The sequence below is a fragment of the Hyperolius riggenbachi genome, chromosome 1 (genome assembly GCF_040937935.1).
Source record: "Hyperolius riggenbachi isolate aHypRig1 chromosome 1, aHypRig1.pri, whole genome shotgun sequence".
Lineage (NCBI taxonomy): Eukaryota > Metazoa > Chordata > Amphibia > Anura > Hyperoliidae > Hyperolius > Hyperolius riggenbachi.
In genome coordinates this window covers 416,139,901-416,161,318 of record NC_090646.1, presented here as the reverse complement: position 1 = coordinate 416,161,318, position 21,418 = coordinate 416,139,901, and the positions used below count along the sequence as shown (strand labels likewise).

The window sequence follows — 21,418 nt, the reverse complement described above, 5'->3', positions numbered from 1 at the left end:
AATGGTGATGTATTTCCATTTCCTCTTGACTTCCTAGTGATTTACATAAAACGCATTTAAAAATGCATGAAAAACACATATGCGATTTATATATGCAAATAGCAAATGCAAGAAAAACGCACAACCTGAAAAAAACAGCTAAAAGCATTTGCACAGAAAACACACTAAAAACGCACAATGTGCAGCAAAACGCTACCAAAACACTACCTTTCCTGCAATGGATGATTTGCATCAAGTATTGACCAGTGCAACCATTCAGGGCCCGTTTCCACTATCGCGAATCCGCATGCGTTGCCCGCATGCGGATTCGCACATTCAGTACAAGTGGATGGGACTGTTTCCACTTGTGCGTTTCCCCGCACGTTTTTCTGTGCAGAAAAAATCTGCAGGGTAGGGCCCTCAGAATTCGCCTGCGTGTGGAATGCAGGCGAATCGCACGCAATGTATTTAAAAGGGAAATCGCATGCGTTTTCCCCATGCGTTTTTTGACGCGATTTCGCATGCGATTTCGCATAGGTATTAATGTTAATTTACACAGGCAGTGACATGGTTAAATTCGCATACAGCCTTACCTATGCGAAATCGCGGCAAAAAACGCATGCGAAATCGCACCCGCATGCGATTTACCTGCGGTGATTCACCTGCGATTCCGCAACGCTATAGTGGAAACGGGCCCTCAGTAGTCAGCTGTTGAATTAAACAATTAGTCTGACTGATTGCTTTGGACAACTGCTTCATTTTCACTTCCAATTTTCTTAGCACTTGATAAAAAGACGCCTCTGAAGGACTTTAAAGGTGTGCCTTGTATCTGCTTCTGGAACCTTTCCAGAGACACCTGGGATGTTAGAGAGATATATACACAACTTGCTTAACCACTTGAGGACCTAGGGCTTTCTACCCCTTAAGGACCGGCCACTTTTTTTCCATTCAGACCACTGCAGCTTTCACGGTTTATTGCTCGCTCATACAACCTACCACCTAAATGAATTTTGGCTCCTTTTCTTGTCACTAATACAGCTTTCTTTTGGGGCTATTTGATTGCTCCTGCGATTTTTACTTTTTATTATATTCATCAAAAAAGACATGAATTTTGGCAAAAAAATGATTTTTTTAACTTTCTGTGCTGACATTTTTCAAATAAAGTAAAATTTCTGTATACATGCAGCGCGAAAAATGTGGACAAACATGTTTTTGATAAAAAAAAACCCATTCAGTGTATATTTATTGGTTTGGGTAAAAGTTATAGCGTTTACAAACTATGGTGCAAAAAGTGAATTTTCCCATTTTCAAGCATCTCTGACTTTTCTGACCCCCTGTCATGTTTCATGAGGGGCTAGAATTCCAGTATAGTATAAATACCCCCCAAATGACCCCATTTTGGAAAGAAGACATCCCAAAGTATTCACTGAGAGGCATAGTGAGTTCATAGAAGATATTATTTTTTGTCACAAGTAAGCGGAAAATGACACTTTGTGAGAAAAAAAAAAAAAAAAAAGTTTCCATTTCTTCTAACTTGCTACAAAAAAAAATGAAATCTGCCACGGACTCACCATGCCCCTCTCTGAATACCTTGAAGGGTCTACTTTCCAAAATGGGATCATTTGTGGGGTGTGTTTACTGTCCTGACATTTTGGGGGGTGCTAAATTGTAAGCACCCCTGTAAAGCCTAAAGGTGCTCATTGGACTTTGGACCCCTTAGCGCAGTTAGGCTGCAAAAAAGTGCCACACATGTGGTATTGCCGTACTCAGGAGAAGTAGTATAATGTGTTTTGGGGTGTATTTTTACACATACCCATGCTGGGTGGGAGAAATATCTCTGTAAATGACAATTTGTTAATTTTTTTTACACACAATTGTCCATTTACAGAGATATTTCTCCCACTCAGCATGGGTATGTGTAAAAATACACCACAAAACACATTATACTACTTCTCCTGAGTACGGCGATACCACATGTGTGGCACTTTTTTGCACCCTAACTGCGCTAAAGGGCCCAAAGTCCAATGAGTACCTTTAGGATTTCACAGGTCATTTTGAGAAATTTCGTTTCAAGACTACTCCTCACGGTTTAGGGCCCCGAAAATGCCAGGGCAGTATAGGAACCCCACAAATGACCCCATTTTAGAAAGAAGACACCCCAAGGTATTCCGTTAGTAGTATGGCGAGTTCATAGAAGATTTTATTTTTTGTCACAAGTTAGCGGAAAATGACACTTTGTGAAAAAACACAATTAAAATCAATTTCCGCTAACTTTTGACAAAAAATAAAATCTTCTATGAACTCACCATACTCCTAACGGAATACCTTGGGGTGTCTTCTTTCTAAAATGGGGTCATTTGTGGGGTTCCTATACTGCCCTGGCATTTTAGGGGCCCTAAACCGTGAGGAGTAGTCTTGAAACCAATTTCTTAAAATGACCTGTGAAATCCTAAAGGTACTCATTGGACTTTGGGCCCTTTAGCGCAGTTAGGGTGCAAAAAAGTGCCACACATGTGGTATCGCCATACTCGGGAGAAGTAGTACAATGTGTTTTGAGGTGTATTTTTACACATACCCATGCTGGGTGGGAGAAATACCTCTGTAAATGGACAATTGTGTGTAAAAAAATCAAAAGATTGTCATTTACAGAGGTATTTCTCCCACCCAGCATGGGTATGTGTAAAAATACACCCCAAAACACATTGTACTACTTCTCCCGAGTATGGCGATACCACATGTGTGGCACTTTTTTGCACCCTAACTGCACTAAGGGGCATAAAGTCCAATGAGTACCTTTAGGATTTCACAGGTCATTTTTGTTTCAAGACTACTCCTCACGGTTTAGGGCCCCTAAAATGCCAGGGCAGTATAGGAACCCCACTAATGACCCCATTTTAGAAAGAAGACACCCCAAGGTATTCCGTTAGGAGTATGGTGAGTTCATAGAAGTTTTTATTTTTTTGTCACAAGTTAGCGGAAATTGATTTTAATAGTTTTTTTTCACAAAGTGTCATTTTCCGCTAACTTGTGACAAAAAATAAAATCTTCTATGAACTCACCATACTCCGTACGGAATACCTTTGGGTGTCTTCTTTCTAGAATGGGGTCATTTGTGGGGTTCCTATACTGCCCTGGCATTTTAGGGGCCCTAAACCGTGAGGAGTAGTCTTGAAACCAAATGTCGCAAAATGACCTGTGAAATCCTAAAGGTACTCATTGGACTTTGGGCCCCTTAGCGTACTTAGGGTGTAAAAAAGTGCCACACATGTGGTACCGCTGTACTCAGGAGAAGTAGTATAATGCGTTTTGGGGTGTATTTTTACACATACCCATGCTAAGTGGGAGAAATATCTCTGTAAATGACAATTGTTTGATTTTTTTACACACAATTGTCCATTTACATAGAAATTTCTCCCACCCAGCATGGGTATGTGTAAAAATACACCCCAAAACACATTATACTACTTTTCCTGAGTACAGCGGTACCACATGTGTGACACTTTTTTGCAGCCTAGGTGCGCTAAGGGGCCCAACGTCCTATTCACAGGTCATTTTGAAGCATTTGTTTTCTAGACTACTCCTCGCGGTTTAGGGCCCCTAAAATGCCAGGGCAGTATAGGAACCCCACAAGTGACCCCATTTTAGAAAGAAGACACCCCAAGGTATTCCGTTAGGTGTATGGCGAGTTCATAGAAGATTTTATTTTTTGTCACAAGTTAGTGAAAAATGACACTGTGAAAAAAAAACAATAAAAATTAATTTCCGCTAACTTTTGACAAAAAATAAAATCTTCTATGAACTCGTCATACACCTAACAGAATACCTTGGGGTGTCTTTTTTTTCTAAAATGGGGTCACTTGTGGGGTTCCTATACCGCCCTGGCATTTTACAGGCCCAAAACCGTGAGTAGTCTGGAAACCAAATGTCTCAAAATGACTGTTCAGGGGTATAAGCATCTGCAAATTTTGATGACAGGTGGTCTATGAGGGGGCGAATTTTGTGGAACCGGTCATAAGCAGGGTGGCCTTTTAGATGACAGGTTGTATTGGGCCTGATCTGATGGATAGGAGTGCTAGGGGGGTGACAGGAGGTGATTGATGGGTGTCTCAGGGGGTGGTTAGAGGGGAAAATAGATGCAATCAATGCACTGGGGAGGTGATCGGAAGGCGGTCTGGCCGAGTGATCAGGAGCCCACACGGGGCAAATTGGGGCCTGATCTGATGGGTAGGTGTGCTAGGGGGTGACAGGAGGTGATTGATGGGTGTCTCAAGGTGTGATTAGAGGGGGGAATAGATGCAAGCAATGCACTGGTGAGGTGATCAGGGCTGGGGTCTGAGGGCATTCTGAGGGTGTGGGCGGGTGATTGAGTGCCCTAGGGGCAGATAGGGGTCTAATCTGATAGGTAGCAGTGACAGGGGGTGATTGATGGGTAATTAGTGGGTGTTTAGGGTAGAGAATAGATGGAAACACTGCGCTTGGGTGGTGATCTGATGTCGGATCTGCGGGCGATCTATTGGTGTGGGTGGGTGATCAGTTTGCCCGCAAGGGGCAGGTTAGGGGCTGATTGATGGGTGGCAGTGACAGCGGGTGATTGATGGGTGGCAGTGACAGGGGGTGATTGATGGGTGGCAGTGACAGGGGGTGATTGATGGGTGATTGATAGGTGATTGACAGGTAATCAGTGGGTTATTACAGGGGAGAACAGATGTAAATATTGCACTGGCGAATTGATAAGGGGGGGTCTGAGGGCAACCTGAGCGTGTAGGCGGGCGATTGGGTGCCCGCAAGGGGCAGATTAGGGTCTGATCTGATGGGTAACAGTGACAGGTGGTGATAGGGGGTGATTGATGGGTGATTGATGGGTAATTAGTGGGTGTTTAGAGGAGAGAATAGATGGAAACACTGCGCTTGGGTGGTGATCTGATGTCGGATCTGCGGGCGATCTATTGGTGTGGGTGGGTGATCAGATTGCCCGCAAGGGGCAGGTTAGGGGCTGATTGTTGGGTGGCAGTGACAGGGGGTGATTGATGGGTGATAGGTGATTGGCAGGTGATTGACAGGTGATCAGTGGGTTATTACAGGGAAGGACAGATGTAATTAATGCACTGGCGAATTGATAAGGGGGGGGTCAGAGGGCAATCTGAGCGTGTGGGCGGGTGATTTGGTGCCCGCAAGGGGCAGATTAGGGTCTGATCTGATAGGTAAAAGTGACAGGTGGTGATAGGGGGTGATTAATGGGTGATTGATGGGTAATTAGTGGGTGTTTAGAGAAGATAACAGATGTAAACGATACATTTGGGAGGTAATCTGACGGCGGGTTTGCGGGCGATCTAATGGTGTGGGTGGGTGATCAGATTGCCCGCAAGGGGCAGGTTAGGGGCTGATTGATGGGTGGCAGTGACAGGGGGTGACAGGGGGTGATTGATGGGTGATAGGTGATTGGCAGGTGATTGACAGGTGATCAGTGGGTTATTACAGGGAAGAACAGATGTAATTAATGCACTGGCGAATTGATAAGGGGGGGTCTGAGGGCAATCTGAGCGTGTAGGCGGGTGATTGGGTGCCCGCAAGGGGCAGATTAGGGTCTGATCTGATAGGTAACAGTGACAGGTGGTGATAGGGGGTGATTGATGGGTGATTGATGGGTAATTAGTGGGTGTTTAGAAGAGAGAATAGATGTAAACAATGGATTTGGGAGGTGATCTGATGTCGGATCTGTGGGCGATCTATTGGTGTGGGGGGGTGATCAGATTGCCCGCAAGGGGCAGGTTAGGGGCTTATTGATGGGTGGCAGTGACAGGGGGTGATTGACGGGTGATTGACGGGTGATTGACGGGTGATTGACAGGTGATCAGGGGGATAGATGCATACAGTAAACAGGGGGGGTGGTCTGGGGGGGGGGTCTGGGGAGAATCTGAGGGGTGGGGGGTGATCAGGAGGGGGCAGGGAGCAGGGGGGGGGATAAAAAAAAAATAGCGTTGACAGATAGTGACAGGGAGTGATTGATGGGTGATTAGGGGGGTGATTGGGTGCAAACAGGGGTCTGGGGGGTGGGCAGGGGGGGGTCTGATGGGTGCTGTGGGCGATCTGGGGCAGGGGGGGGAGAAATCAGTGTGCTTGGGTGCAGACTAGGGTGGCTGCAGCCTGCCCTGGTGGTCCCTCGGACACTGGGATCACCAGGGCAGGAGGCAGCCTGTATAATACACTTTGTAAACATTACAAAGTGTATTATACACTTTGTATGCAGCGATCGCGGGGTTAACATCCCGCCGGCGCTTCCGTATAGCCGGCGGGATGTTGCGGCGAGCGAGCGGTGACAGGCGCCGGCGGAGGATCGCGTCACGGATGACGCGATCGCTCCGCCCATGCCCTTAAATGGACCGCCGCCTCTGTGGGTGAGCCGGTCCTTAAGGGCTCCACTTCCCGGCCGCCTCTGTGCGTTAGGCGGTCGGGAAGTGGTTAACATATGGATGTTTATATAACTTTAAAATGTTTAGCTAACATGGTGCAACACTCTAATGTATTAACTGTCATTCCACAATGATCTGTATCTGATTCTAGTCATTAGGCTCTGCCTCTGGTCACATTCCCTATCATGGAAAAAATCCTTATCGCATACATACATCCTTGGCTGAGCTATCTGTCTGTGAAAATCATCAGCTACACTGGACTTTTAGAATAATCTTTTTTATTCATATATATTACAGCTTACACTGGTATATCTATACAGACTAGAGTGACATGATCCATGCACAAGTAGTATACAATCATTATAGTTCATTGCTGCCCACATGTCCAGCTCAGTTATTTTGATGATAGGTGATTATGGAGATTTTTCTACTTAAATTCTCTTTCAGGAGAATTCCAAGAGAAATCTGATCAAATTGATCAGGTTACTATTTTGTAAGTCTTTAAGGCCCTTATTCAATTTAACTTTTTCTAACGGATGATATTTTCATACCTTATCAATAAAATGCCTTTTAAGCCACCAGCAAGCAAGGAAATAATTTAGACAGTACTTGTTTACGGGGCCTGACCTCCCATGACACATCCTGAAGCACCTGCTTCAGGCGGACTTTATCTGGGGACTTGACCTGTGGGCAGAAGTGGGGAGGAGGCAGACATCATTCCTCCATTCCTCCAGTGGCGTTGTAAGCAAAAGGAGGACGCAGTTTAGTGCGGCTGAGATGATCAAGGCCAGCCTCAATGCGATGCATAATCTGGGGATGCGGGGAGAGGAGCCGACATTATTCCTCCCTCCCTCTCCATGGGCACCTGTGTCACCATACAGATGCAGAGTATTGATACAGCGGGCACATTCTGTAAATCCCTCCTCCTCACGTCTTCTCGGCAGCAGGCTCCTCTCTACTTCCTGTCATGTGAAATAGGAAGTAGAGAGAAAATAGCTGCTGAGAAGATGAGTGTAGGAGGTGAGGGATTTACAGAACGCACAAGCTGCGGCAGTACTCTGCATCTATATGGGGACATAAACATCTATTCTGCTGAAAGCACATACCAGCGCTCTGCAGGAGCATGCATAACACTTCAGTCTATGGCATGAAGTGGTTAACAAGTGTGTGCCCCATCTAACAGTTAACCATAGAATACCTAGTAGCAAGAAAATATCACAGATAAGAATCAAAATAACATTTTTTTAAAGAAATCATCCTGGAGCATTTGCATGCTACTACTAATTAAAGTGATAGTCTGTCCAGAGGCCAATGCAATTGACTGTACTGACTGTCACACTATAAAACTGTTTTCAATTATTTGTTACATGATTATATCTAATTAGACATAACCTCAGGTTGATTTATGAAGTCCAGAAGCAAACTGTAGTAAAAGTTAGGCAGTTGACAGGGCATGTAATCCAATAAATCCTGGGTGGATGTACTTTGGAATCTCAGAGTGAGAAAAAACTTGACTGCTGATAACATGGTTTTAAAGAGATGTTGATTTTATGAATTGATTCAGGTAGTGCTATCAGATGATTTAGCTGTTCAAAATGAACACCTGCTTTACCCAAGAGATAAAAAGATATTGCTCAGCTTCTGCCCCAATTGATATTAACTTTTTAAAATATTCAACCTTGCAAGGCTGGATGATACTGCTTGGAGAATACCAGCTCTCATGGTTCTTAATATGTAGAATTCTCAGAAATAGGGGAATAAAATCTTCCCTGATTTTTAAAAGCCCTTGTCCATATTAAAGAGTAACTGTCAGGCATAAAATCAAAAATCAATTCATTATTTTTATCTGGTAAACAAGCAATAAGGATGCTAACCAGGCAATCCAAAAGTTAAAAATCAATCTTAGTTTTCTTCTCCATAAAACATCTTTCCCCAGTTTCCCTGGCTCTTATTTGGTACATCTGCCACACAAAGGAAGTTGCAGGGCATGCTGGGTTTTCTTTTTTTCTTCTTTACTTTCCCCTCAGAATTAACGAATGCAGCCTGATTGGCTGATGCCTCTTTCCCTACTGTTTCCACCTTCCACATCTCTGTTCCTCTCAATATTTCTCAATGCACGTTCTACTGCAGAGCTAGGTGGGAGTGTCTGAAGACTGGAAGGAGGGCAGGCAATGCATACACAATCAGGCAGAGGAGAGTAAGGGAGGAAATTATGTCATGATTAGCTTCAAGATAGACACAGACAAAATGGAGAATTCTAAGAAGGATTTTGGCCTCGATTCATCAAGACTTATCGAATTGGTTAACGACAGTTCGGTAAAATACCGAATTTGTTAAGTTGATTTCAGAATTCATCAAATGTATCTACAGCTGTTAGCGAGCCTTCGGTAATCATTCGTTAGTGATGCGAATAAAGGGAAGAAAGTGCAATTCATGAAAATGAAAGTAGGCGTGGTTTAGCGTTACATTTAGGATTAGTTATCTCCTTCACTGCTCTGTTGTTATTACTGTCAGATCATTGCTGACAGAGAAGATGGAGCCATTTGAAGTGGTTATGTATCAGCTGAGAGTGATTCAAAGGTGCAGAAGGGCAAGAATAAGGTCTAGAACCATATCAATTTGCAAGAGAATAGATTTATTTGCTATACCAGGACATCTGCATTTCTCTTGAATCATCTTGTAAGAGAACACAGGCAGTGCCAGGGTTAAATAATTTGCTAGCTGCACTAATTTTTTTTTAGAAAAGGCTCCTATCAAGCCACAGCTGGCGAAATTGTGGGATTGTCCCAAGCCACTTCCAGAATCCTGGTCCAGGTGTTAAGCCCTATTCAGAATGTTGCTACGTAGTGTTCAAAGGACTGCCTTTTACACACAATTCCATGGGAATCTTATGGCCTTGTGTTAAATTACCGCTGTAAAATGGAAATATCGACACGTTACCGAATGGTTACCGAATTGTTATCGATATTTTATCGAATTCACACCGAATGCGGAAAAACCTCAATGAATACAACTAGAAATTGATAAACTTTGAATTCGGTAATTTAACAAATTGGAAAAAGTTATCTCAAAGACAATGATGAATTGAGGCCAAAAATCTTTTTTACTATAGAAAAATCACTAAAATCCAAATGTGGACAGTGCAATACATATGATAAGTAAGTAGAGCAAGTATTTATCTACTTATAAATGTGTTTTTTTTTCTGAGATAGTATGGCTGACAGCTCCACTTTAAAACAAACCAAAGGAGAAAATAAAAGTTTCAATAAACATACTAATGAAAAAAATATCTCTTGCATAGTGTTCTCTTCAAACCCTTTTTCCTCTCATACGCTTCTTTCAGTCACTGTAAAAGCAAAAAAAACCTCAGTTCTCCATTTTAAAACATGGCACTGACCCTGTAATAGCTTCTGGGTTGGCGCTCAGTGTCCTTGTCATGGCGTGGTCCTGAGTGCTTGTCCACAAGGGAGGGTTAGACTGCATTGGGTATGTGCATAGGGGGAGCTCAGCACACCAATGGATCTGTATGCTGAGTGCATACATGTTAATTGTAAAGATGCTCAGGAGCACATAGGTTTCCAAGAATGAGGAGGATAAGCTCAAGAAGGAGGAGGAACCTGAGGAGATGTGCAAGGATTAGGACAAGCCCAAAGTGGGTTATGGCACATGTATAGAAGGTCTTTAACTTCTGAAGACACAGTTATGACTAGATCTAGTGGGAACTGGAAGAGGTCATAGTCAGAAGAAAATATGGTCTTACAATGGTCTTACCAAAGCTAAGAAAAGTATAATACTGGGTTCATTAACTCAATACCCAGTTCCCAGTTGAACAGCACTGAGATAGCAAAGCTGACTACAGTCTTGGCCAAAAGCTTGGTGCTTACGTTTTTATAATAGCAATATGCAATTTGCATATACTCCAGAAGGTTATAGAAAGTGTTCAGATGAATTGCATAGTCCTTCTTTGCCATGAAAATTAACTGAATCCCCAAAAAAAACATTTCCACTGCATTTCATTGCTGTCATTGAAGGACCTGCTGAGATAATTTCAGTAATCGTCTTGTTAACTCAGGTGAGAATGTTGACGAGCACAAGGATGGAGATCATTATGTCAGGCTGATTGGGTTAGAATGGCAGACTTGACATGTTAAAAGTAGAGTGATTCTTGAAATCATTGATCTTCCATTGTTAACCGTGGTGACCAGCAAAGAAACGCATGCAGCCATCATTGCGTTGCAATTATTGGCTACTAAGATTGCACCTAAATCAACAATTTATAGGATCATCAGGAACTTCAAGGAATGAGGATCAATTCTTGTTAAGAAGGCTTCAGGGCATCCAAGAAAGTCCAGCAAGCGCCAGGATCATCTCCTAAAGAGGATTCAGTTGCGGGATCAGAGTGCAACCAGTGCAGAGGTCGCTCAGGAATAGCAGCAGACCGGTGTGAGCGCATCTGCATGCACAGTAAGGCGAAGACTTTTGGAAGATGGCCTGGTGTCAAGAAGGGCAGCAAAGAAGCCACTTCTCTGCCACAAAAACATCAGGGACAGATTGATCTTCTGCATAATGTATGGTGAATGGACTGCTGAGGACTAGGGCATATTCTCAGATGAAGCCCTTTTCCAATTGTTTGGGGGATCTGAAAAAAGGCTTGTCAGGAGAAGAAAAGGTGAGCACTACCATCAGTCCTGTGTCATGCCAACAGTAAAGCATCCTGAGACTATTCATGTGTGGGGTTGCTTCTCATCCAAGGGAGTTGGCTCACTCACAATTTTGCCAAAAAACACAGCCATGAATAAAGAATGGTACCAAAACACCCTCCAACAGCAACTTCTTCCAACAATCCAACAACAGTTTGGTGGAGAACAATGCATTCTCCAGCATGATGGAGCACCGTGTCATAAGGCAAAAGTGAACCATGAGAGCTGGTATTCTCCAAGCAGTATCAACTAAGTGGCTCGGGGACCAAAACATTGAAATTTTGGGTCCATGGCCTGGAAACTCCCCAGATCCCATTAATCCCATTGAGAACTTGTGGTCATTCCTCAAGAGGCGGGTGGACAAACAAAAAACAACTAATTCTGAGAAACTCAAATAAGTGATTATGAAAGAATGGGTTGCTATCAGTCAGGATTTTACCCAGAAGTTGATTGAGAGCATGCCCAGTCGAATTGCAGAGATCCTGAAAAAGAAGGGCTAACACTGCAAATACTGACTCTTTGCATAAATCTCATCTAATTGTCAATAATTGCCTTTGAAACGTATGAAGTGCTTATAATTATATTTCAGTACATCACATAAACAACTGAAACAAGGATCTAAAAGCAGTTTAGTAGCAAACGTTGTGAAAACTAATATTTTTTACAGTCTTTGAAAACTTTAGCCAGGACTGTAAATATCATCTGATGACAGGTCAGAGTTCTCTGTAATGTCTTCTCCTGCTGACACCAAGGAGTACAACACTTAAATGTGTTAAGCCTATGCCAGCGTTTCAAAACTTCAGGCATTAAAAAGTCCCACTAAAGATGCCTGAACCCAAGCAGGATGGGCACCCAAAATGAGTGGATGACATTAACTTTTCTTTTTCATAGAAAACACAGTCGATATTAAACTACTTTTAAAGTGCAATTATAATTTAATGTCAGACATTTAAAAAAAATTACAAACCAATGAAAAAGTGTATTAGAAAGAAGTCAATACCAGATACTGTACATGCATAGTATAAATAATACATTGGGACAAGAAAGCCTGTAAATTTGACACAGGTACAATTTATGTTTTGCTTGAATGCATCACAGTCTAAAGAGATGAAAGCAGATCATTTTGGCTCCAGTGACCACCTGGAACACAGAACATTTATATTGCGCTTTTCTCTTGGTGGACTCAAAGCACTAGAGCTGCAGCCACCAGGGCACACTCTATAGGCAGAAGCAGAGCTAGGGAGTCTAGCCCAAGGTCTCCTCACTGAATAGGTGCTGGCTTACTGAATAGGAAGAGCTGATATTCAAACCCTGGTCTCCTGTGTTAGAGGCATGGCCCTTAACCAGTACCCTATCCAGAAAAATGTGACTATTGCCGACACTAGGTAATAGATAAAGATAGACAAAGTAATTTGGGTGCTGGACAGTAGGGATTTCCAATTATCCGTTTTTCCAATTGCCGATTTTCCGTTTTTCCAGTTTTGGATTTTACGAGGAGTATTTTACTAGTCATTAAAGAAAAAAAAAAGAGGGAAATATGGAAATCAGACAAACGGAAATCGAAAAAAATGGAAAATGAGTGATTGGTCCAAAATGACCGCAGTGATGCGATTTTTGCAGCAAAAAAAAAAAATCAGCATTTTCTGATTGCTCCAATGATTCCAAGTTCTGTGATTGTGCTAAAACTACCTTGGAATTCCAATTTCCATTTTCCAAATTCGATTGGAAATGCGGAAATTTTAATTCCGCAGAATCCAAACGAGCATCCCTACTGGACAGATGGGGTGGTAGCAGTTGGTTATGGTTACGCATCAGCAGAGGGAGGGCTCATGTGAAGATACATTTAGGTTTAGAGTTATTTATTGGGTGATTCTGCAGTGGGGGTGGGGAAGGGGTGATGTAGGGTTAGGCATTGATAGAGGGAGGGCTCATCCGAGGATAGGGTTAGGATTGGTGTTAATATTGGTGGTGGTGGTTGTGGTGGTGGGGGGTCGGTTAGAGTTAGGCATCGGTAGAGGGATGATTCATGTGAGAAAAGGGTTAGGTTAAGCGATAGTAAAATATCAGTAATTTTACCCAATAGTAGTATATTGGTAATTTTACTGATATTCTACTAGTGGCTATCTCCAGTGTCCAAATTACTGCAGCGCCCTTTTTAAATGTACACAAGTGTAAACACAAATTCTAATAAGCAGCAATAACACTTTACACCTGTGTATAACACCTCCAACTGAATGTGTAATGAATTTCCATGAAATGTATCAGCTTGATAGCTATCATATTCTGTGTACATAATCCGTTGCTATGTAGGTTGTAAAAGTATCACATGTAACTAGCAGCATATATGTGCTATATGTGCTTAAAATATCAGCGTAGGCAGAAAGGGAAAAAGCAGTTCTATCAGTTTGGATCGCAAATTGCTTGGATAAGTCACACATCTGCACTGCAGCCTGGAGATTACAGTTAAGTACACAGGCTTCTCAATTGCTTTCCCTTTCTAATTAAAAAGCAGACTTGTGTAATCTGCTGGCAGCTTTCCCACAAGGTAACAAGGGGATCAGCCAGGCGTACAAAGGTGAGCTTGCTGAACCTTACCAAAGAGTAAATGGCTTGGTAATAGAGACAGATGAGAAGCGTACAGGCAGACCTTCAGCACACCATTTATTGATCTAAAAATAAGCCACAACTATGCTCTAAGTAATGATTTTTTCCCCCTGATTATGTGATATGGGCAAACAATTAAAAGACACCATGTATTATCAGTTTCTGCTTTCCTCAATATTTGTAAACTGCAAGGCTGTTGTGTAGGCAGACGGCTGTGCTGCGGCAGCACGGGAGTTACATAAACGCTCATATAAACAGTCTGTGAGTATTATCCCATGAAATTTGCCCGGTAACATCAAACATAATTTTACTTTATGTTCCGTCAACATCAAATGTGTGAAATTGCTAATCAAATCCTGCCAATCTGATGCAGATTTGTTAGAATGGCTTTCCTATCTCTCAGGATTGGAACACTGTTTTGTTACTGGAGGGACCAAAATACACAGAGCACAGACGGCCTTTGATGCACAGCTCTGCGGGGCTGTTTATGGACTCTTAACTACTTACATTCTTCACAGTCCTCTTAAAGTATCATGCAGTAAAATATGTTTCCTAGTCTTGTATAAATACTAAAGCTACGTACACACATCTGATTACTGTCACCCAGGGGATCAGGAAACAATCCCTCTGGCAATAGTTCATGGCCTGATGCTGTACAGATGCATCAATAGCCTTCAGGATAGCGATGTGTTCTGTTGCTATAGAGGGGGACAACAACAGGTGCATGACAGAGTGGCCTCCAGAGGGCAGGAGAACAACTAAGATCAGGGCTGCTCGAGTGTCAAGTGTCACTAAAGGTTCATACACACCTATCAACTTTCTGTCCAACTATCTGCCAAACTTGTCTGTTAAGCCCCATTCACACGCTCAACAGCGGTCTTTTGTGCAGCACTATTGTCAAACAGGTTTTGTTGTGAAACAAGTTGAAACAACTAAAAAAAGTATTTGTCTACTGTTTAAAATATTCTAAAATGTTTTAACTGAGAGGAAGCAGAGGTGGACTTACCTCCCCCAAGCAGACACACACGAGTGTTGTGTATATTCAAAACAACAAAAATGTATTTATATACTCCAGTAAGTACAAGTGCAACGCCTTTCGCGGGCATCTCCCGCTTCATCAGGCAATAGTAATGGAGCATAAAACTGAAATAAGTCTGGTGCAAAGCTCAGCGCCTCTGAGCGCACAGAGGCGCTGAGCTTTTATACACTGTTATAGCCCAACTGTGTGGTATTGGTGATTTTGGTGTGTATAAAAAATATAGTTTGTAACAATACCCTTTGGCTGGTCACTGCCTGCTTTGTGAGCATGAGTGTTAGTGTCACACCAACATCTGTGTGACTGTACTGTGTTTTATTGGTGATCTCAGTGTGTCAAAAAAAAAGGAAAAATGTAAAAAAGGATCACAGAAAAAAGCCACCAGCAAGCAAGAAAATACACAGAATAACTTTGATGGTACTGTTTCACCCACTTTTTTGATTACAGAGTGAAAAGTTATTTTAAACGAACATGAAAAATGATTTCCTAGGAAAAAACATGAATTGAATAGGTGCCCATGTCTTTGGTCAGGCCTAACAGTGATTCTCAATACAGTATAATGTCTGATTCTAATGCAGTGTAGCCTGAGGACCTCAAGCAGACAGATATCCAAAGCTGGCTTAGGCCCTGGGCTTTGTTCACTTCACTGAGATTTTATTAATCAGTCAATGGTGACTATAAGAAAATTATCTGCTACAGCAATAAAGGAAAGTGTAACGATTGGTGTCAGCACGCAGAGAGAATCTGATTATTGGCGGTCTGCAGTACCGCCAAGAATGCAGATATACGCCTGATTATCGATGATCTGCAGCATCAGCGATAATACAGATGTATTGCTAACCTCTGGACACCAGAATAGCGAGAGTGTTTGGTGTAACAGTAACAACTCTGAGTGGAGATCACCAGAGGAGTTGGCGGCCTAAGACTCCTGAGGAATTCACCCCTGACTGTGGGTGATATTCCTTTAGCCTGTGGACCCCTGGGCGAGGGACCGAGGCTGGGTTGCAGGAAACCCTGCAGCTAATATGAAAGGTATTGCCCTGGACTGGGCTAACGTAATACAGAAATAGCACAATCCTAGTCTGGGGTGTGAGGTCCGTAGTCACAACACCCTGGAACTAGTCTGGAGAATAACATAAATGATAATACAATTCCCTAGTCTTGGGTGTGAGGTCCGTGATCATCAACACCCTGGAACTAGTATGGAGTATAACATAAATGATAATACAATTCTCTAGTCTTGGGTGTGAGGTCCGTGATCGTCAACACCCTGGAACTGGTCTAACATAAACAGTACAAGGTAATATGGCTCAGTGTGAATTCCCAGGGCCACCTGGTTCAAAAACACTGCAATGGCAGACAACCAGCAACTGACAAGCAAACAGAATATATAGTAGCTGAACTCTGCTGCCCCGCCAGAGCCACTCAGCCAATCATGAGTCCAGCAGGAATCAGCTGATCGTCCTGATCAGCTGACACTTCCCCTGCTGGTTTAAAGGTCCTGACTTCTGGCCCGCGCGCGCTTAGCTCTTTATCCATCTATGTGGACTAACAGACCCAGCCACTCCAAAGGCACGCTGCTGCGTACAAACCACCACCTTGGACGCGGAAACAGCTGCTTTGCTGTTAGAACATGCGGCGGCTTTTCCGCGTTCTGCCACACTACCAGACGCGTGCCTACGCGTGCAAACCGCCGCATTGGACGCAGAATCATCCGCCTTGCTTTCAGCACACGCGGCGGCTTTTCCACGTTTTCTCACAGAAAGTAAACAGAAAATTAAGAAAAAAAAATTATATATATATATATATATACTGTGTATATATATATATATATATATATATATATATATATATATATATATATATATGTATGTATGTATATATATAGAGTGGGTTGCGAAAGTATTCGCCCCCTTGAAGTTTTCCACATTTTGTCACATTACTGCCACAAACATGCATCAATTTTATTGGAATTCCACGTGAAAGACCACTACAAAGTGGTGTACATTTGAGAAGTGGATCGAAAATCATACATCATTCCAAACATTTTTTACAAATCAATAACTGCAAAGTGGGGTGAGCGTAATTATTCGGCCCCCTAAGTCAATACTTTGTAGAACCACCTTTTGCTGCAATTACAGCTGCCAGTCTTTTAGGGTATGTCTCTACCAGCTTTGCACATCTAGAGACTGAAATCCTTGCCCATTCTTCTTTGCAAAACAGCTCCAGCTCAGTCAGATTAGATGGACAGCATTTGTGAACAGCAGTTTTCAGATCTTGCCACAGATTCTCGATTGGATTTAGATCTGGACTTTGACTGGGCCATTCTAACACATGGATATGTTTTATTTTAAACCATTCCATTGTTGCTCTGGCTTTAGGTTTAGGGTCATTGTCCTGCTGGAAGGTGAACCTCCGCCCCAGTCTAAAGTCTTTTGCAGACTCCAAGAGGTTTTCTTTCAAGATTGACCTGTATTTGGCTCCATCCATCTTCCTGTCAACTCTGACCAGCTTCCCTGTCCCTGCTGAAGAGATGCACCCCCCAAGCATGATGCTGCCACCACCATATTTGACAGTGGGGATGGTGTGTTCAGAGTGATGTGCAGTGTTAGTTTTCCGCCACACACAGCGTTTTGCATTTTGGCCAAAAAGTTCCATTTTGGTCTCATCTGACCAGCGCACCTTCTTCCACATGTATGCTGTGTCCCCCACCTGGCTTGTGGCAAACTGCAAACGGGACTTCTTATGCTTTCTGTTAACAATGCCTTTCTTCTTGCCACTCATCCATACAGGCCAACTTTGTACAGTGCATGACTAATAGTTGTCCTATGGACAGAGTCTCCCACCTGAGCTGTAGATCTCTGCAGCTCGTCCAGAGTCACCATGGGCCTCCTGACTGCATTTCTGATCAGCGCTCTACTTGTTCGGCCTGTGAGTTTAGGTGGATGGCCTTGTCTTGGTAGGTTTACAGTTGTGCCATACTCCTTCCATTTCTGAATGATCGCTTGAACAGTGCTCCGTGGGATGTTCAAGGCTTTGGAAATCTTTTTGTAGCCTAAGCCTGCTTTAAATTTCTCAATAACTTGATCCCTGACCTGTCTTGTGTGTTCTTTGGCCTTCACGGTGTTGTTGCTCCCAATATTCTCTTAGACAACCTCTGAGGCCCTCACAGAGCAGCTGTATTTGTACTGACATTAGATTACACATAGGTGCACTCTATTTAGTCATTAGCACTCATTAGGCAATGTCTATAGGCAACTGACTGCGCTCAGATCAAAGGGGGATGAATCATTATGCACACACCACTTTGCAGTTATTTATTTGTAAAAAATGTTTGAAATCATGCATGATTTTCGTTATATATTATATATATATATATATATATATATATATATATATATATATATATATATATCATAATAAGGTGCATGTTAAAGAACACTATATGGAGTAGGAGAATATTTTGAAAAAAAGAGAAAATATGTTTAACTAGCTGAAGGCCCGGTATTGCCCAGGTTTGTATTTGGCTCCGCCCACTTTTTCTAACCCTAACACACAATTACTCAATTACCTGGTTTGTGAGCTTTGCAGTCTTTGGTATCAATAAGTTGCATTGAAATGAAACAAATCTGACTGTGGCTCCACCCCTTTTCTAAATTTGAACCCCAGTCACCCAATGACCAACTGTACCAGGTTTGAGGCTTGTGCCATTAACAGTGCAAGAATGGCAGCAATTAAATATTCCCCTTGAAAAGCAATATACCCTTTGAAAAGCTTTTGTAGGCTCCACTCACTTTTCTAAATTTTAATCCCAGTCACCTGGTGATCAACTGTGCAAAGTTTGAGAACTCTACCATTAACAGTGTAAGAATGACTGCGGTTTACATGTTCCCAGTGAAATTTGTATTTGTCTCCACCCTCTTTTTGGTTATGGGAATAAAAAGTATTCTATATGTTATTCCAGGTAATGTACTATGTGTGTGACAAATTTCATTCAAATCTGTTTAGCCATTGTTGCATGATTGAGCAACAAACATCCTAGCATCCAAACTTTCCCGTTTATAATATTAATGAGATTTCTGCATTGCTGAATTTTGCTGCTTTCTCTGTACAGCAGTGTAATATTTCAGTAAAATTAAACAACCGAGGAACCTCACTGCTCAGTCAGTAATCTTCAAGTATAAAATTAGTGTGTTGTCTAATGAATCTCATTAAAGGGGCACTACAGCGAAAAACTGTAAAATTTTAAATATGTGCAAACATATGCAAATAAGAAGTACATTTTTTTCCGGAGTAAAATGAGCCATAAATTACTTATCTCCTATGTTGCTGTCACTTACCGTAGGTAGTAGAAATCAGACAGAAGTGACAGGTTTTGGACTACTCCATCTCTTTATAGGGGATTCTCAGGGATTTATTTATTTTCAAAAGCACTTAATGAATGGCAGTTTCTCTGTCCAACTGCCAAAAAACTGTGTAGGGAGCAGGGAGGCTGGCCAGCATCATTGTTTAAATCCTATTTCAGGAATATCCAGGGATGCTCGGATGTGCCTCATCCACGAATTCGGCAATCCGCGTGGTTGCAAAAAAAAATCCGCATTCGGCCCCGCCGCATGCGGATTTTCATCCGCGTCCACGCAACCACGCGGATTTTCTGCCGTGAATGGCGTAATCACGCGTGGATTCCCGCCCGGAGGCGGATTTTCTTTTAACGTTAATAACAAAGCCCCCATACATGCTACAATCCCCCAAATTGCATGGATTATCGAGGTGATAAGGGGCAACATAACTTCAACATAAAAAATTCCCAAAATTTTTTTTCTCTAGAGAAAATGGATTTTAAAGTGAAATCAACACTTTAAATGGGGCTATTAATTGGTAATAAGTGGTTTTAAAAAAGGATATACGCGTTAAGCAATCAAAGAGGTGAAGGCGAGTTCCAATGGCACTTGGCGGCGAAGGTACCGCTGAAGGAGGATGAGTGGCTGACGCCAAAAAGGCCCCAGAGAGGTTTTTGTAATTTTTTTTTTTTTTGCAGCAATTAGCAATGACATCGCAGCAGAGTTGTCAGTGGACACGGGCAGTGTGAACGCAGAGTGCAGTGGTGGTAGCGACTGAGTCAGGAGAAGGACTATACGGGCGGTCAGTTCAGCAGCACAGAAGGACCACGGCAACATACTGGTAGTAGTAGTAGCAGCACAGCGTCATAGTGCTGGCCAAAAAATTAAATGCACCCGGTGACCCGGGCAGTGATAACGCAGACAGAGTGCATTGGTGGTACCGTGGTAGCGACTGAGTCAGGAGGAGGAGGAGGACAAAGCGGGCGTTCAGTTCAGCAGCAGCAGCAGCACAGAAGGACCATGGCAACATACTGGTGGTAGTAGTAGCAGCACAGCGTCATAGTGCTGGCCAAAAATTTAAATGCACCCAGTGACCCAGGCAGTGTGAACGCAGACAGAGTACATTGGTGGAAGCGACTGAGTCAGGAGGAGGAGGACAATGCGGGCGGTCAGTTCAGCAGCAGCAGCAGCAGCACAGAAGGACCATGGCAACATACTGGTGGTAGTAGTAGCAGCACAGCGTCATAGTGCTGGCCAAAAAATTAAATGCACCCGGTGACCTGGGCAGTGTGAACGCAGACAGAGTACATTGGTGGAAGCGACTGAGTCAGGAGGAGGAGGACAATGCGGGCGGTCAGTTCAGCAGCAGCAGCACAGAAGGACCATGGCAACATACTGGTGGTAGTAGTAGCAGCACAGCGTCATAGTGCTGGCCAAAAAATTAAATGCACCCAGTGACCCGGGCAGTGTGAACGCAGAGTGTAGTAGCGACTGAGTCAGGAGGACAGAGCGGGCGGTCAGTTCAGCAGCTCAGAAGGAGGACCATGGCAACTTACTGGTAGTAGTACCATAACACCAAAAAATTAACCAAGGTAGGCACTAGGCAGGTAGTAACTGTCTTTATAAAGGCAGGCATAGTTAACAACAGCACATGCAGCAGCCACTTCATGTCCCCCTGTGTTCGACAATAGGGGCCAGGAACTCACCTTCCACCCAAGCCTGGTTGATTTTCAGGAAGGTGAGTTTGTCCACAGAGGCGTGGGAGAGCCGAGAGCGCTTCTCTGTGACCACGCCACCGGCCGCACTAAAGCATCTCTCTGAGAGGACACTGGAAGGAGGGCAGGATAGGAGTTCCAGGGCGTACTGGGAAAGCTCGCTCCAGATGTCCAGTCTCTTGACCCAGTACTCCAAGGGGTCCACGGGGCTGTCGGTGTCATTGAGCCCGCTGGATGACCCCATATAGTCAGACACCATGGTGGTCAGTCGTTGCTTGTGCTGGTTAGTGGTGGATGCTGTGGCGGGCACCTCTGTTCTGGGCTGCTGCACTGCATACAGGCTCTTGCTTAGGCTCTTCAGGTCTCCGGGGTGCCAGTTGCTTCTGCTGCTGCTGGTGGTGCTGGTGGTTGTTGTTGTGCTGCTAGTGGCAATGGCAGGCACCTCTTGCTGGCTTGGCAGAGCAGTTACAGTGGGGGTGGAAGGCTGGGGGAATGCTTCCAGTAGTCTGCGCACAAGGGCCTCCTTCAACTCCCTTGTGCGTTGCTCGGTGGTGGATGGCGTCATTAAGTCTCCCAGCTTCCCCTTCAGACGGGGATCAAGCATCAAGGTAATCCAGATGTCCTCCCTTGAACG

General features: G+C 43.4%; 1 long non-coding RNA gene across 1 annotated transcript in view; it reads right to left on the bottom strand.

The window, feature by feature from the left end:
* LOC137552695 (uncharacterized) overlaps window positions 1-19,157 on the bottom strand; it is a 75,127-nt gene extending 55,970 nt beyond the window's left edge. The window contains exon 1 of the long non-coding RNA XR_011027163.1: window positions 19,070-19,157. This is a non-coding gene — a long non-coding RNA (uncharacterized lncRNA). The remainder of the gene's footprint in view (window positions 1-19,069) is intronic.
* Between the last annotated feature and the right edge of the window lie 2,261 nt (window positions 19,158-21,418).